A 13,891-nucleotide genomic window follows, 5' to 3' on the forward strand; every position below is an offset into this window, starting at 1 on the left:
AATAAAAAATCATGCCATTTCTGTTCATCTAATAATGGATCCTCATAGAGCTATACTTTCTCCTCTGCCTTGACATTTATTTCCTTAGTCAAGAAATACTAGAGTTCACAAAGATGTACTGCAGCCATGAAATGAAAAGATGTTTGCTCCTTGGAAGAAAAGTTATGACCAATGTAGACAACATATTAAAAAGCAGAGACATTACTTTGCCAACAAAGGTCCATCTAGTCAAAGCTATGGTTTTTCCAGTGGTCCTGTATGGATGTGAGAGTTGGACTATAAAGAAAGCTGAGCGCCAAAGAATTGATGCTTTGACTCTTGACAGTCCCTTGGACTGCAAGGAGATCTAACCAGTCCATCCTAAAGGAAACCAGTTCTGAATATTCATTGGAAGGACTGATGCTGAAGCTGAAACTCCAATACTTTAGCCACCTGATGCAAAGAACTGACTCATTTGAAAAGACCTTGATGCTGGGAAAGATTGAAGGTGGGAGAAGAAGGGGATGACAGAGGAGGAGATGGTTGGATGGTGTCACCAACTTGATGGACATGAGTTTGAGTAAACCCTGGGAGTTGGTGATGGACAGGGAGGGCTGGCATGTGCATCCATGTGGTTGCAAAGAGTCGGACACGACTGAGCGACTGAACTGAACAGAACAAAGATGTAGAGAACAGACTTGTGGTGGTTGGAAAGAGCTGGAGCCTGCTAACCACACTGGCACCCACACAGGCAGGAGACTCTGTGCCAGGCACCTATGAGGGTGCCAAGGTCACCTGGGCTCCACCCCTCCTCTGCCTTCACCATCTACAGGTAAGGATCAGTTCAATTCAGTTCAGTCACTCAGTCACGTCTGACTCTTTGCAACCCTATGGACTGCAGCACACCAGGCCTCTCTGTCCACCACCAACTCCCGGAGGAGTTTACTCAAACTCATGTCCATCGAGTCAGTGATGCCAACAGGTAAGGACAGTAGTGTCTGAACAGGAAGGACATACAAACTGCCTCTAGGGGAAGAAAAACTCAATCCAAGTGAGTGTTACAGATGCATGGAAGAATTTTTGAAGACCCTGGGACATGAAGACAGCATTTATCGACAATCAGGGTAGTCTAGCGGTGGTGGTAGTTTAGTCGCTAAGTCATGTCCATCCAACTCTTGCGACCCCAGGGACTGTAGCCCATCAGGCTCCTCTGTCCACAGGATTTCTCAGGCAAGAGTACTAGAGTGGGTTGCCATTTCCTTCTCCAGGGGATCTTCCCAACCCAGGGACCAAACCCATATCTCTTGCATTGCAGATTTATTCTTTACTGACTGAGCCACCATCGAATCCAATCAGGGGTCTGTTTGTAATGTTGGGGACGAGATAAAGCATCGAGGACAGCCACATGGCAGTGAGTTTTGTGGTTATTGTTACCATATGAAAAGCTTTTACCAGTTAATTTCTCAGCAGCAATTGAGCAAAAAGGGCACATATGGGCTGGATGCATGAAAGAAACTAAATATACTTTTACAAAGTCATGGGGCTTATACATTCCTGTATTGGGCCGAAGGCCTCCAAGTGAAGTGAAGTCGCTCAGTCATGTCCGAATCTTTGCAACCCCGTGGACTGTAGTCTATCAGGCTCATTTGTCCATGGGATTTTCCAGGCAATAGTCCTGGAGTGGATTACCATTTCCTTCTCCAGGGGATCTTCCCAACCCAGGGCTTGAACCCGGGTCTCCCACACTGTAGACAGAGGCTTTACCCTCTGAGCCACCAGTTAATAGCATGAAGGCCTCCAAAGGCACCTCTTCTCTCCTTGGGGAGGTGGCCAGCTCCTCTGCAATGAACTTTCACTGTTAGCCTGTGCTATTGCAAATCCCATCTGTCATAAAGAGACTGAAGGAGGCTGAGTAACAACCAGTGGTTCCCAGGTTGACTGCAATTGGTTAGGACTACCATCCCAGCCCTACTCAGAGGCTTCCTTTGCCATCTCAAGCGACTGCCTCCCTAAATCATGTTATTCACTTCGAGAACTGAGAACTGTGCTTCAGCTTTAGCTACCATCCAATGAGGAAAACAATGGATGACTTAGTGGACGATGACTTCCAATCCCGTGGTCTAAGGTCAGGCTATGTCTCTGGTGGTTTGTACTTGGGCCCATGCTGGCTGACATTCTGGCTGACTGCACTCCGGTATCCCTGCTGCTGTGAACTTTCTAGATGTGGGTGCAACTGTTCACCAACCTTCTAGGAAATGCATCTCCAGCAGGCCTCCCACTTCTCAGTCTGCGGCCATCAGGCAAGTGTGCCATGCTGTGGTCATTGATTTGGCCTTGTCCAGAAGCCTGGCTCAAGGGAGGCTGTTGAAACACACCCTGGTTTTTAAGAAGGATCTAAGTGGCATGCCATAATTCTTAAATACACAGGAGGCCATGATCAGAGAAATCTTTTTTAACGTTTTACTTTTGTTTTAAAAAATTGTAAGACAGTGAGTTTCAGAAATTTATAGATCTGTTGTTTAGTCGCTCACTCGTGCCTGACTCTTTATGACCCCATGGACTGTAGCCTGCCAGGCTCCTCGGGGCATGAAATTCCCAGGCAAGAATACTGGAGTGGGTTGCCATTTCCCTCTCCGGGGGATCTTCCTGACTCAGGGACCAAACTCGTGTATCCTGTATTGCAGGCGGATTCTTTACCACTGAGTCACCTGGGAACCCCAGATAGATCTGTACATAGAATCAAATTAATACCATAGGTGTAGACAGGAGAACCACTGCAAGAGGAGTATGTTGACTGAATATACTGCACGAATCTCACAGCAAAACACATGCCATGAAGGACGGTATTAAGGATGCAATAATCAAACACTCATCTTTCAGTAGGGAACTCAACTGGCTGCATCTATAGTCTGCTGTCGTATGACATAAGAAACAAACACACTTGAATCAACACACGTTGACCAGATTCTGTTTTGTTTCACTCTTGCTTTCCCATTGCTGCCAAAGGGGACAGAGACCAGCATCTTCTGATCTTTCCCAGAGTCAGAGCTCAAGGGGGAATGGGCACTAAATCATCACATTTAATTTTCCCCACACCTTAAAAGGTAGGCATTAGAGATCCCATTTTACAGATGAGTAAACTGAGGCAGAAGCTCATGAAGCAATTTGCCCAAGATCACATCATTACAAAGTAATGGAGCCAGGCCAAACTCAGGTCTGTCTGAATCTGAAAACAATTCTTCTCTTTCTCTCATAACTAATACTAAAGTGCTCCTAAGTATGAAATTATTTATGTAGAGAAATCTAATGATTACAAAAGCAAATTTATCATTTTTTACCCCATGATAGGTCTTAAAATGGCATTCTTTGGACAGTCAGCAATGCATAGTTATGAACATAAAAAAATAAATAAATGCTCTAATCAAACAAGTGGTTAGACCAGAAATCCAAAAGTCTTAAACTTATCTAAGTGCCCTGGCTCTCTTCCCCACAGGCACCAAGACGATGGGTGGGGATGCTTGGGGTTCTTCTGATGAGAAATGTTCTCACGCACTCCTCCTTCTGAATTGTCCCAGACACCTCTGCCTATGTAAGAGACACTACTTAATAATTATGCATTAGGTACTTTCCTTAGTTGTATATGCCAGGCTTGTAATTAAGTGTCTATTTGAGTAGTAATTTGTTTAATGTCCACTGCTGTCCATCAGGGCTGCCAAGAATGGTTGTTCAAAATACTCACTGCCCAAGGGCTCCCACCTGATGAAGGACACCTGCTTTCACTGACGATGCTTCGTACCCGGGACTGCATCTGCCGGGAGCAAGAGACACCTTATCCTGATGGGCTTAAGGCACCATATGGCTCGCTGAGGTCGTGCTCTGTAAAGGCTACTAGGACAGGATTGGTGTCTGCCTCCTCTTGCACCACAGGCAGACCTAGCACATAGTAGGTCTCCACGAAACACAGGTTGAATAAATGGCTGAATCACTAAAGAAATGCACAAATGAATGCTTTCTGAAATACTTGCAGGGCATTTGGAATTCTACCTAAGATGTGACAAAGGCCAGATCATGAAATACGTGGCAGCATCTCACTTGTTTTTCTTTTTCGCTTTGTTCGGTCATGTGGAATCTTAGTTCTCTGACCAGGGATCGAACCAGCACCCCCTGTATCCCTGCATTGAAAGCACGGAGTCTTAACCACTGAACCTCCAGGGAAGTCCCTCTGGATTTTATAGGTAAATCCTAACAACAGGAGGAGACAACCCTTTGACCATAAGACACAGGCAGTTCTTCACTGGGCTCCCTGGCTCTACACAGTCAGCAAATGCCAGTTACTTTTCTTCTTTTCCAGAAGGCAGTAATTTTGAAAGAAAGTAAATGGACTCTTGTCTTATTTGTAAGCTGTGGTAAAGAATATCCAGGCCAGAAACCTGAACATTTGATCAAAAAGCCATATTAGTGAAGGACAAAAATATGAGACATATATATATATATATATATTTTTTAAACAAAGTTACTAATCACCATGGGATCCGAAGTCTGTCAAGTTTCCCCTAGCCTCTAGCTAGTAAATGAACCATAAAGAAAACAATGTGTTTTTCCTCCCTTCCTCCCCTTTCTTCCTCGCTTTTGATGAAAAACTGTAGAGATTCTTATGGTCCAGAAAACTGAGGGAGATAATCCTATGAGAGAAAACCAACTGAAATTGAATCTACTTATTGGCAGAAATATGCACAAAGATGCTCCCAAATAAACTTTAACTTCTGAATATGTTTGCTTACAAAAACAAGCAAAGACTCAGGAAGGCCAAAGCTCTGGAGTAAAGCAGCTCACTGGTCTCTCCTCCCAGGATTCCCCAGTTCCCAGCCCCCAGACCCCACTCCAGGCTTCCAGGCAGAAAGGACCCTCACCCACAGTGTCATCTTGGTCTCTGCAGGCATTATCAGGATTAACCAGCTCTGCTGGAGGAGTTAGAGAGAGGATCCAGTCACAAAGCACCTACTGGGTGCTCTCAGCACAGTACAAGTGGCTTCACAGCCTTTATCCTTTTCAATACTCACCACATCTTTGGGAGGTTTTTTGGTTTTTTTTGTTTTTGTTTTTTCCTTTTTCACATTAAGCAAAGCCTTGATTTTCAAGGCAAAAGTACATTTTTTTTCACTTTCTGTTCTTGGCATAAATTTTAATTATTTCCAATAGAACCAAGACCTCCTGAACCCCTTTCAGTGTCATCTAAAGCTTGAACTACCTCAATTTCTGGGTGAAATATCCATTCAGAAATAAGTTGTGCAATTCAATCACCCTTTTTGACTTCAAACTCTTCTTTGCCAAAATTAAACAGAACAACACCAACATCTCTATAATCTTCATCTATGACACTTCATCTATGACACTCCTACCTCTATGAAATGTTTTGCCAAGTCAGAATGTGGAGCTTCTCTCCCATAGCACCCAGAAGGAAGAGTATCTGAATGTTGGTTTTCACAAGGACTTTCTCCGTCAGTGGTATTGTGTAATCTTGGACTCTGTACAGGTCATAGCCCAAGGCACACACGGACCCCGTGGTTGGGGCAGTGGTGTGCTCCCAGAGCTGGGCAAAGCAGAGCCTCATGACTTCCTCCTCCACAACCAGGCCCCACCTTCTGGGGGAGATGACTGAGCCTCTTGAGAGCTGGGCAAGAGGGGCAGAACATCAGCACAAGAGGGAGCAGAGGAAACAAGAGCCTTTGGGAGGTATTTTTAAACCCTCTTTCAAAACTGATGACAGAGGCTGAAAAAGTATTCCATCACTCAAAATGAGTTCTGAAACCTCATCTCAACTATATCCCTTCATCTCTTAAAAAGTGAAAGGGAAGACTGAAAAGTCAAGTGTTTGCCATGAAATGACATTGCTGATTAGAAGGAGAGCTGACCACATTATTCTAACAGCTCAGGTCCCTTTCTTACTCTAGACAAAGGAAGGCAGGGGAATTCTGAAAACTCAGTGTTGGTGGTGAATTTGGGGTCCTGAACACACTTTTGGAGTTGCAAAGAGTTGGACACAACTTAGTGACTAAACAACAACAACTCTTCAAAGGCTTGAAATGCTTTTTCTACTCTGTATCCCAGTGCTAACTCTGCTGCTGGCATAAAAGGAAGGTGCTATTTAGCAGTAATTAGCAGACTCCAGAGGAGGATGGGTGGAAAGAAGCATTGGCTTGAATCACCCAACAACTGCACACACTTGGCTGTGGAATGATCTGCTTCATTTGCCTTCAGCAGACTTAACTTCCTAATTAAGTTGGCTCCAGCCAACATTCAAATGACTTTGCATTTTCCAAGTAGATGCCAAAAGAGGCCAGAGAGATGGCCCCCAAAGCCAGTGGGAGAAATGAGGAAGCAGGTCTGGAATGAAATACATGCTGTGGAGACCCTCATGGGAATAACTTATGTACATACATGAGTTCTAGCCAAAAGGGAAAAGAAACCACCCTGGTTCTAAGGATATGCACACTAGATATGAATCTGAGAAAACACAAAGAAAGGACTTGGTGTGGTTCTAAAGCCAAAAGATAATGTTTCCATGGCAGGTGCCCAGCTGAGGCTGGGACTAGGACAGTTTCCAGAGAATGGGATTGTAGAACAGTATTATCTTATATTTATCTACCTATGTCCCTTCCTCCTTCCATCTATCTATATCCCAAAAGATGTCCACTGCAGAAGACATGTGGTTATCTGAATTTTTATTTTTAGAACATATCTAACATCTTGAATGATCCCTGGGCCCAAATTTGGAAGACTGAGTTAAAAGTCAATGATTTGAAACAGTGATAAAAGAAACACCCACACAAACTAGCTGCCTATCCAACAAGTATTCCTTTATAATTCAAGTCCATTCTACCATCATGGGCCAAGAACAAGATCTCTGATGAGTCTAGGGCCCTCACATCCACAAGAAGTCATTACATGCAATGGGAGAGAGAATGGAGAGTAAAGGACATTTCATAATGGTTAAAGAAAGGGTCAGACGATAAGAAAATACAGCAGTCATAAATGTGTGAGTGCCAATAGAAAGCGCTCCAAAACACAGGAAGCAAAACCAGCAAAACAAAAAGGAGAAACAGGCAAAATCCATAATCATAGTTAACACTATCAAACTCTTGATTGATAACAGTGAGACAGAGAAAAAGAATTAGAAATCTCTGAACAACAACATCTTAATCAACACACACGGAATGCCACACCCAACAAATTCAGAATATGTTTTCGGGTGTGAATGAAATATCCACCAAGATAAAGAATGTGCTAGGCAATAAAACAAATCTCCATAAATTTCAAAAGACTGAAATTTTCATGAGTATGTTTTCCAGTCACAATAAAACTAAGTTAACAATTCATTACATTAAAATAGCTGGGAAAGTCTCCAATATTTGGAAATTTAAAAATTCACTTCTGAATAACACATAGATCAAAGAAAAAACCACAGGGATGTTAGAAAATATTTTGAACATAATAACAATAAAAATACAATATAACAAATTTTGTGGGGGTATAGCTAAAATAGAGACATTTATAGCTTTAAATGCTTATATTAGAAAGGAAAAAATCTTTAAACAATTATTATTTAAATTTCTAACTTAAGCTAGAAAAGCATGAGCAATTTAAACACAAATTAAAAGCACGGAAGCAATGAAAATAAGAACCAAAATCAACAAAGCAGAAAAGACATAAAAATAGAAAAAATAAAGACAAAGTAGGTTGTTTGAAAAGTTTAATAAAATCAATAAACTGCAAGTAAGTTAATCAAGGGAAAAAAGGATCAGAAACAAATTACTACATCAGAAAGGGAAGCCAGCCTAGCACCACCAATCTTAACAGACATGAAAAAGTCAATAAGGTAATATTATGAACACCTTTATGTTAACAAACTCAACAGTATAGATAAATGTACAAATTACTTTAAAATCACAATTTATCAAAAGTGACATAAGGGAGTTTCACTTCCACACTGGCACATGAGAAGCTCTGGGGACCCAATTCCAAGCTAAACTGGAGAAAATTACTAAAAATATAAAATCAAGTCTCTGGAAGTGATCCTAAGAGCACATAGCAAATGAAGAAACAGTCATTTAAGAAGACACTAAAACTCAGTAGGGACAGTGAAAATCTCTGGCATCAGAACCTTGATCCATTCTTGCTCCTTCCCTCCCAGCCTCGTGTGAAGGAAGGTCCATCCCAGATGGATACAGCCTAGAACACAGGGCTCCCCCTTCCTCTTCCCACAGCTCCTAGTCGAGGGCAATGGTGTCCTGCTGGGAGAGACAGGCTGTTGGTGTTCATCACCCTGAAGGTCAGAAACTACTGAGCTCCCCTCCTTCCAGTGGCCAAGTCCTAGGCATGAGCATCACTCAGAAGGAACCTGTCATTGTCCCTATCTTCAGCTCTAGAAACAAGGCTCGGGAAGACACATCTTAAAACAGAGAACTCTGGAGCTCTTCTCAAAGGAACTGACTTTATTTGAACATGGTAAAGTTCAAGCCTAAGGGTGCACTCAGAAACACTCGAGGTTGTGATGAAAAGCAATTAAGAGGAAAATGGGAGCTTCACTAGAGAAACGAACTAAATAACACATGTTAACTCTTCTTTTCAAATTCTGTTGATTGAGTGTAATCCCAATTATAATGCCACAAGACTTTCTTATGAAAATTCATAAACTGATTCCACAGCATATATTTTGGAAAAGTAAAGAACCTATAATTGCCAAAGTAACCTTGAGAAAAAAAAAAGAACAAAGATGAAAGATTCCAGCTGCTGGACTTCAACAGACCTACCATAAAGCTACAGTAATCAATACAGTGCAGTTCTAGAAAAAGGGTAGGCAGACAGATTAATGACATTGTAGAGAGTACAGAAAGAGAACCACATTGTATGGTCTATCAATTTCTGCAAAGGCACTAAAGCTACTTGATAGTGAAAGGAAAAATTGTTTCAATAAACGGTGCTAAAAATGGATATAAATGCAAAAAATTTTAACTTTTAAACACTGTCTCACACACTGAACAAAAATCAACTTGGTTTTAAATATAAAACCCAAACCATAAAGCTTTTGAAGAAAACATATGAAGACAAGTTTATAACTGGAAGGTGGGAAAGATTTCTTACATAAAACACAGAAAGCAATAACCACAAATGAAAAAAGTGACAAGTAAGATTTAATCAAAATTTAAGGTACTACTCATCAACAGATACTATTAAGAAAATGAATAGGCAAGCCACTGATGGGAGAACATATTCACAAAACATTTATTTGACACAAGGCTTCTAAACAGAATATGAAGAAACATCACCAGTTAATCACAAATAGACAAAAATAATTAATGGAAAAAGGATTTGAACAGACACCGCACCAAGGAAGATATGAGAACAGCCAGTAGGCAAATGAAAATGTCAGTGACATCATTAGTATTCATTGTAGTAGAGAACTACAATGAGACACTGTATAAACCCACCAAAATGACTAAGCAAACAAAAAAAACCAGTAACAGCAAATGTTGGTGAAGACCCAGTGTACCTGAAATTTTCATACATTGCCAGAGAGAATGTAAACTAGCACAAGCATTTTGTGAAAATATCTGGCAGTTTCTTCAAATGTTAAACATATCCTAATGTTTTTACGTTAGCAATATCACTCACAGATATTTAGCCAAGATAAATGTCAGCACAGTTCATTAAAAGAACTGCACACAAATGTTCATAGCAGCTTAATTCACAATTGAAATAACCAGAAAGACAAAGAACCTGTGGAATATTCATTACAATGAAATACATTGCAGCAATAAAAAAGAATAAATTATGGATACTTATAACAATGTGGATGAACTTCAAGATATTATACGGAGCAAAAACTGCCAGACTCAAAAAGAATACACTGCATTATTCCATTTAGATGAAATTCTAAAGTAGGCAAAGCTAATCTAAAGGTTGAAAAAAAAAAAAACAGTACAGTGGTTATTTCAAGAGAATGAAGATTGGAAATGAACATAAAGACCCTTCTGAGGTGATGGAAATACCTTACATTGTGACAGGAATATGGGTTATATAATGAGCCCACTTCTCAAGACCGAATGGCAATGACCTATGCATTTCAATGTACATTTTACCTTAAAATGCTAAAATAATTTTTTAAAGATATACTACCATGTGTAAAATAGCTAGCTAGTAGGAACCTACTATGAAGCAAAAGGGGCTCAACTCGGTGTTCTGTGATGACCTAGATGGGAGGGGTGGGGTCGGGGGTGAGGGAGAGCCAAGAGGGAGGGATATATGCATACACACAGCTGAGTCACTTCGTTGGACAGCGGAGATGAATGCAGCGCTGTAAAGCAGTTATGCTCCAATAAAAAGAGACTGTCAGCATTCTCAGTGGTGGTAGGAAGTGGGCAGACAACAACAGGAAGGAAGAAGGGCAGACTCTTGTACTTGAAGCATGTGGGGATTCATTAGCTCTGTTTTCTTTTATATGTCTGAATTTCTTCATAATAAAAAATTTAAAAAGAAAGACAGAAATAAAAAGGCATTAGGCTTTAATTACAACCTTTAATCTGACCATGATCTTTTTTTTCATGGAAGTCAAATGGTGAGCCAAGTCTTTGAGGGAGAGTATTTTTAATTAATTAAACAGTAACCATTTCTAAAACTACTCTATTTATTCAGACCAAGAACCTGAAGAGTGGATGAATTTAACATGTGAAAGATAAATTTCTTCCATATATTTGCCTAATTATCTTAGAATGGGGCTCTCAGCCTGGACATCATTGACATTTGGGGCTGGATCCTTCTGTGTCGTGAGGACTGTCCTCTGCACTGCAGGAAGTTTGGCAGCATCCCTGGCCTCGACGGAGGAGATGCCACATGTCACATGCCCTTGTGACAACCACAAATGTCTCTGGACTTTGCTAATATCCCCTAGGGGGCAAAATTGTCCAGTTGAGAACTACTGCCCAGGAATACTCATTCCCAACCAAGACCACGTAGCCCTCATTGTTCAGTTGCCCAGTCGTGTCCGACTCGTTGAGACCCCATGGACTGCAGCACGCTAGGCCTCCCCACTCCTCACCATTTCCCAGAGTTTGCCCAAGTTCACGTCCATTGCATCGGTGATGCCATCCAGCCATCTCATTCTCTGATGTCCTCTTCTCTTTCTGCCTTCAATCTTTCCCAGCATCAGGGACTTTTTCAGTTAGTCAGCTGTTCGCATCATGTGACCAAAATACTCGAGTTTCAGCTTCAGCATCAGTCCTTCCCAGTGAGTATTCAGGGTTGATTTCCCTTAACATTGACTGGTTTGATCTCCCTGCTGTCCATCAGACTCTCAGGAGTCTTCTCCAGCACCACAGTTGAAAGGAATCAATTCTTTGGCTCTCTGCCTTCTTTATGGTCCGGCTCACACAACTATATATGACCACTGGGAAGACCATAGCCTTAACTATAGGAACCTTTGTCAGCTGAGTAATGTCTCTGCTTTTCAACACACTGTCTAGGTTTGTCATAGCTTTCCTGCCAAGAAGCAAACATCTTCTGATTTCATGGCTGCAGTCACCATCTGGAGTGATTTTGGAGCCCAAGAAGAGGAAATCCGTCACTACTTCCACCTTTTCCCCTTCTATTTGTCATGCAGTAATGGGATCAGTAATGGGAAAGTTATGACCAACCTAGATAGCATATTCCAAAGCCGAGACATTACTTTGCCAACAAAGGTTCGTCTAGTCAAGGCTATGGTTTTTCCTGTGGTCATGTATGGATGTGAGAGTTGGACTGTGAAGAAAGCTGAGCACCGAAGAATTGATGCTTTTGAACTGTGGTGTTGGAGAAGAGTCTTGAGAGTCCCTTGGACTGCAAGGAGATCCAACCAGTCCATTCTGAAGGAGATCAGCCCTGGGATTTCTTTGGAAGGAATGATGCTAAAGTTGAAACTCCAGTACTTTGGCCACCTCATGCGAAGAGTTGACTCACTGGAAAAGACTCTGATGCTGGGAGGGATTGGGGGCAGGAGGAGAAGGGGACGACAGAGGATGAGATGGCTGGATGGCATCACTGACTCAATGGACGTGAGTCTGGGTGAATTCCGGGAGCTGATGATGGACAGGGAGGCCTGGCGTGCTGTGATTCATGGGGTCGCAAAGAGTCGAACACGACTGAGCAACTGAACTGAACTGAATGGGATCAGATGTCATGATCCTGGATTTTTCAATATTTAGTTTTAAGCTGGCTCTTTCACTCTCTTCCTTCACCCTCATCAAGAAGCTCTTTAGTTCCTCTTCACTTTCTGCCATTAGAGTGGTATCCCCCCAAGGGGACAAAAATTGATTCTTGGGGAGATGAGAAAATTCTAGATATTACAATTTTTTGTGGCCCTCCAAACAGCTATAATATTAATACAATATATCAGTGGAATTAATATTTCATGGTAGAGAAAAGAAGTTGAGGGTTAGGGTTAGTTGAAGGGGAAGCCTACAAAAATGAGGATGGGTGATAATGAAAAAAAAAAAAAAAGATTGAAAAACATCACCCCATAAAGAGGTCTGATTCTTTTTAAAGCCAACTATTTCCTCCAAGGATTTGGTATCCCCAAAGCAAGACTTTCCAGTATTCAGGGGGGGTCTTCATTTCAATGATGAAAAAGTTGCAAAATAAGCACAGTTGCTTCCCAGAACCTCTGAAACTGTCTTGGAAGTTTAAGATGAAAGATAACGCAAATTTAGGTGAAAAAACCTAGGAGAGGCTCTTGCCAAGTATGATGATGTCCCATGACAAGACAATGAATTTGGAAGCTCTCATTTGTCACTTAGAAGGTAAACCACACAAATCAAACTGACCTCAGATAAGTGACCACCAGTTTGTCCTGGTTGAACATGACCCAATCAGTCCATGTCATTTCATACCATTTTTATTTTTATTTTTTTCTATTTTTTTTTATTTTTTTTTTAACTTTACAATATTGTATTGGTTTTGCCCTATACCATTTTTAAAAGAAGAAGATGGTCTTTTTCAAGCTTCCCATCTAGCAGCAAAATCCCTGGACAGCAATTTCATTTCATTAAATGATCCAAAACAAATGAATCTTGCATTTTCTTCTGCTCTTCTATTTCCTGTATCTTTATGCAAAAGTCTGTCTAACCACTCCAAAAACCAGCTGGTTTATAACATTAAATATTCATGCTTGATGGAGTTAAACCTGGCTGCTTAGCATAGATGATATCTTATGATAATTTTTCCATCCATATTTACAAACCCTTTAGATTTGTTCCACAAAAGCAAACTCCCAGACACTCAGCCTACAAAGACCCTTTGTAGGACTCTTGTCCTACAAGAGTAGGACACTCTCCAGGACTCTTGTCATCAAAATAACACTGAGGTTATATGAGAATCTTCTAACATATGGTACCCCCGCACTAAGGCATCAGAACATTACCAAGGTATTCCTGAATTTAAAATGATAAGGGAAGGAAGGAATAAGAGAGTGATGACTAATTTTGTGTATCAGCTTGGCTAGGCCATAGTGCCCAGATGTTTGGTCAAACATCAGTCTGGAAGTTGCTTCAAAGACATATTTTAGATGTGACAAGTGTTTACTATCAGTTGACTTTAAATTAAGGAGCTCACCCTACATAATATGAGTGTACCTCATTCAATTATTTCAAGGCCTTAGGAGCAAAGACTGAGGTTTCCCAAGCAAGAAATTCTATCTCAAGACTGCAACACAGGGATTTCCCTGCTGGTCCAGTGGTTAAGAATCAGCCTTCCGATGCAGGAGATGCAGGTTTGATCCCTGGTTGGAGAACTAAGATCTCACATACTGCAGGACAGGCACTGAGCCTGCGTGCTCTGGAGTCCACGCACCACAACTAGAGAGCCTGCATGCCGCAACTAAGAC

General features: G+C 41.4%; 1 protein-coding gene and 1 pseudogene across 1 annotated transcript in view; both read right to left on the minus strand.

The window, feature by feature from the left end:
• The window catches only part of PPAPDC1A (phosphatidic acid phosphatase type 2 domain containing 1A), a 150,673-nt gene that overhangs the window by 46,645 nt on the left and 90,137 nt on the right, over positions 1–13,891 (minus strand). The gene's annotated exons all lie outside the window — the stretch shown is intronic.
• On the minus strand, positions 5,162–5,590 carry LOC105002738 (annotated as a pseudogene).

Source organism: Bison bison, unplaced genomic scaffold (assembly GCF_000754665.1).
Source record: "Bison bison bison isolate TAMUID 2011002044 unplaced genomic scaffold, Bison_UMD1.0 scf7180017864456, whole genome shotgun sequence".
In the NCBI taxonomy this organism is placed as follows: Eukaryota; Metazoa; Chordata; class Mammalia; order Artiodactyla; family Bovidae; genus Bison; species Bison bison.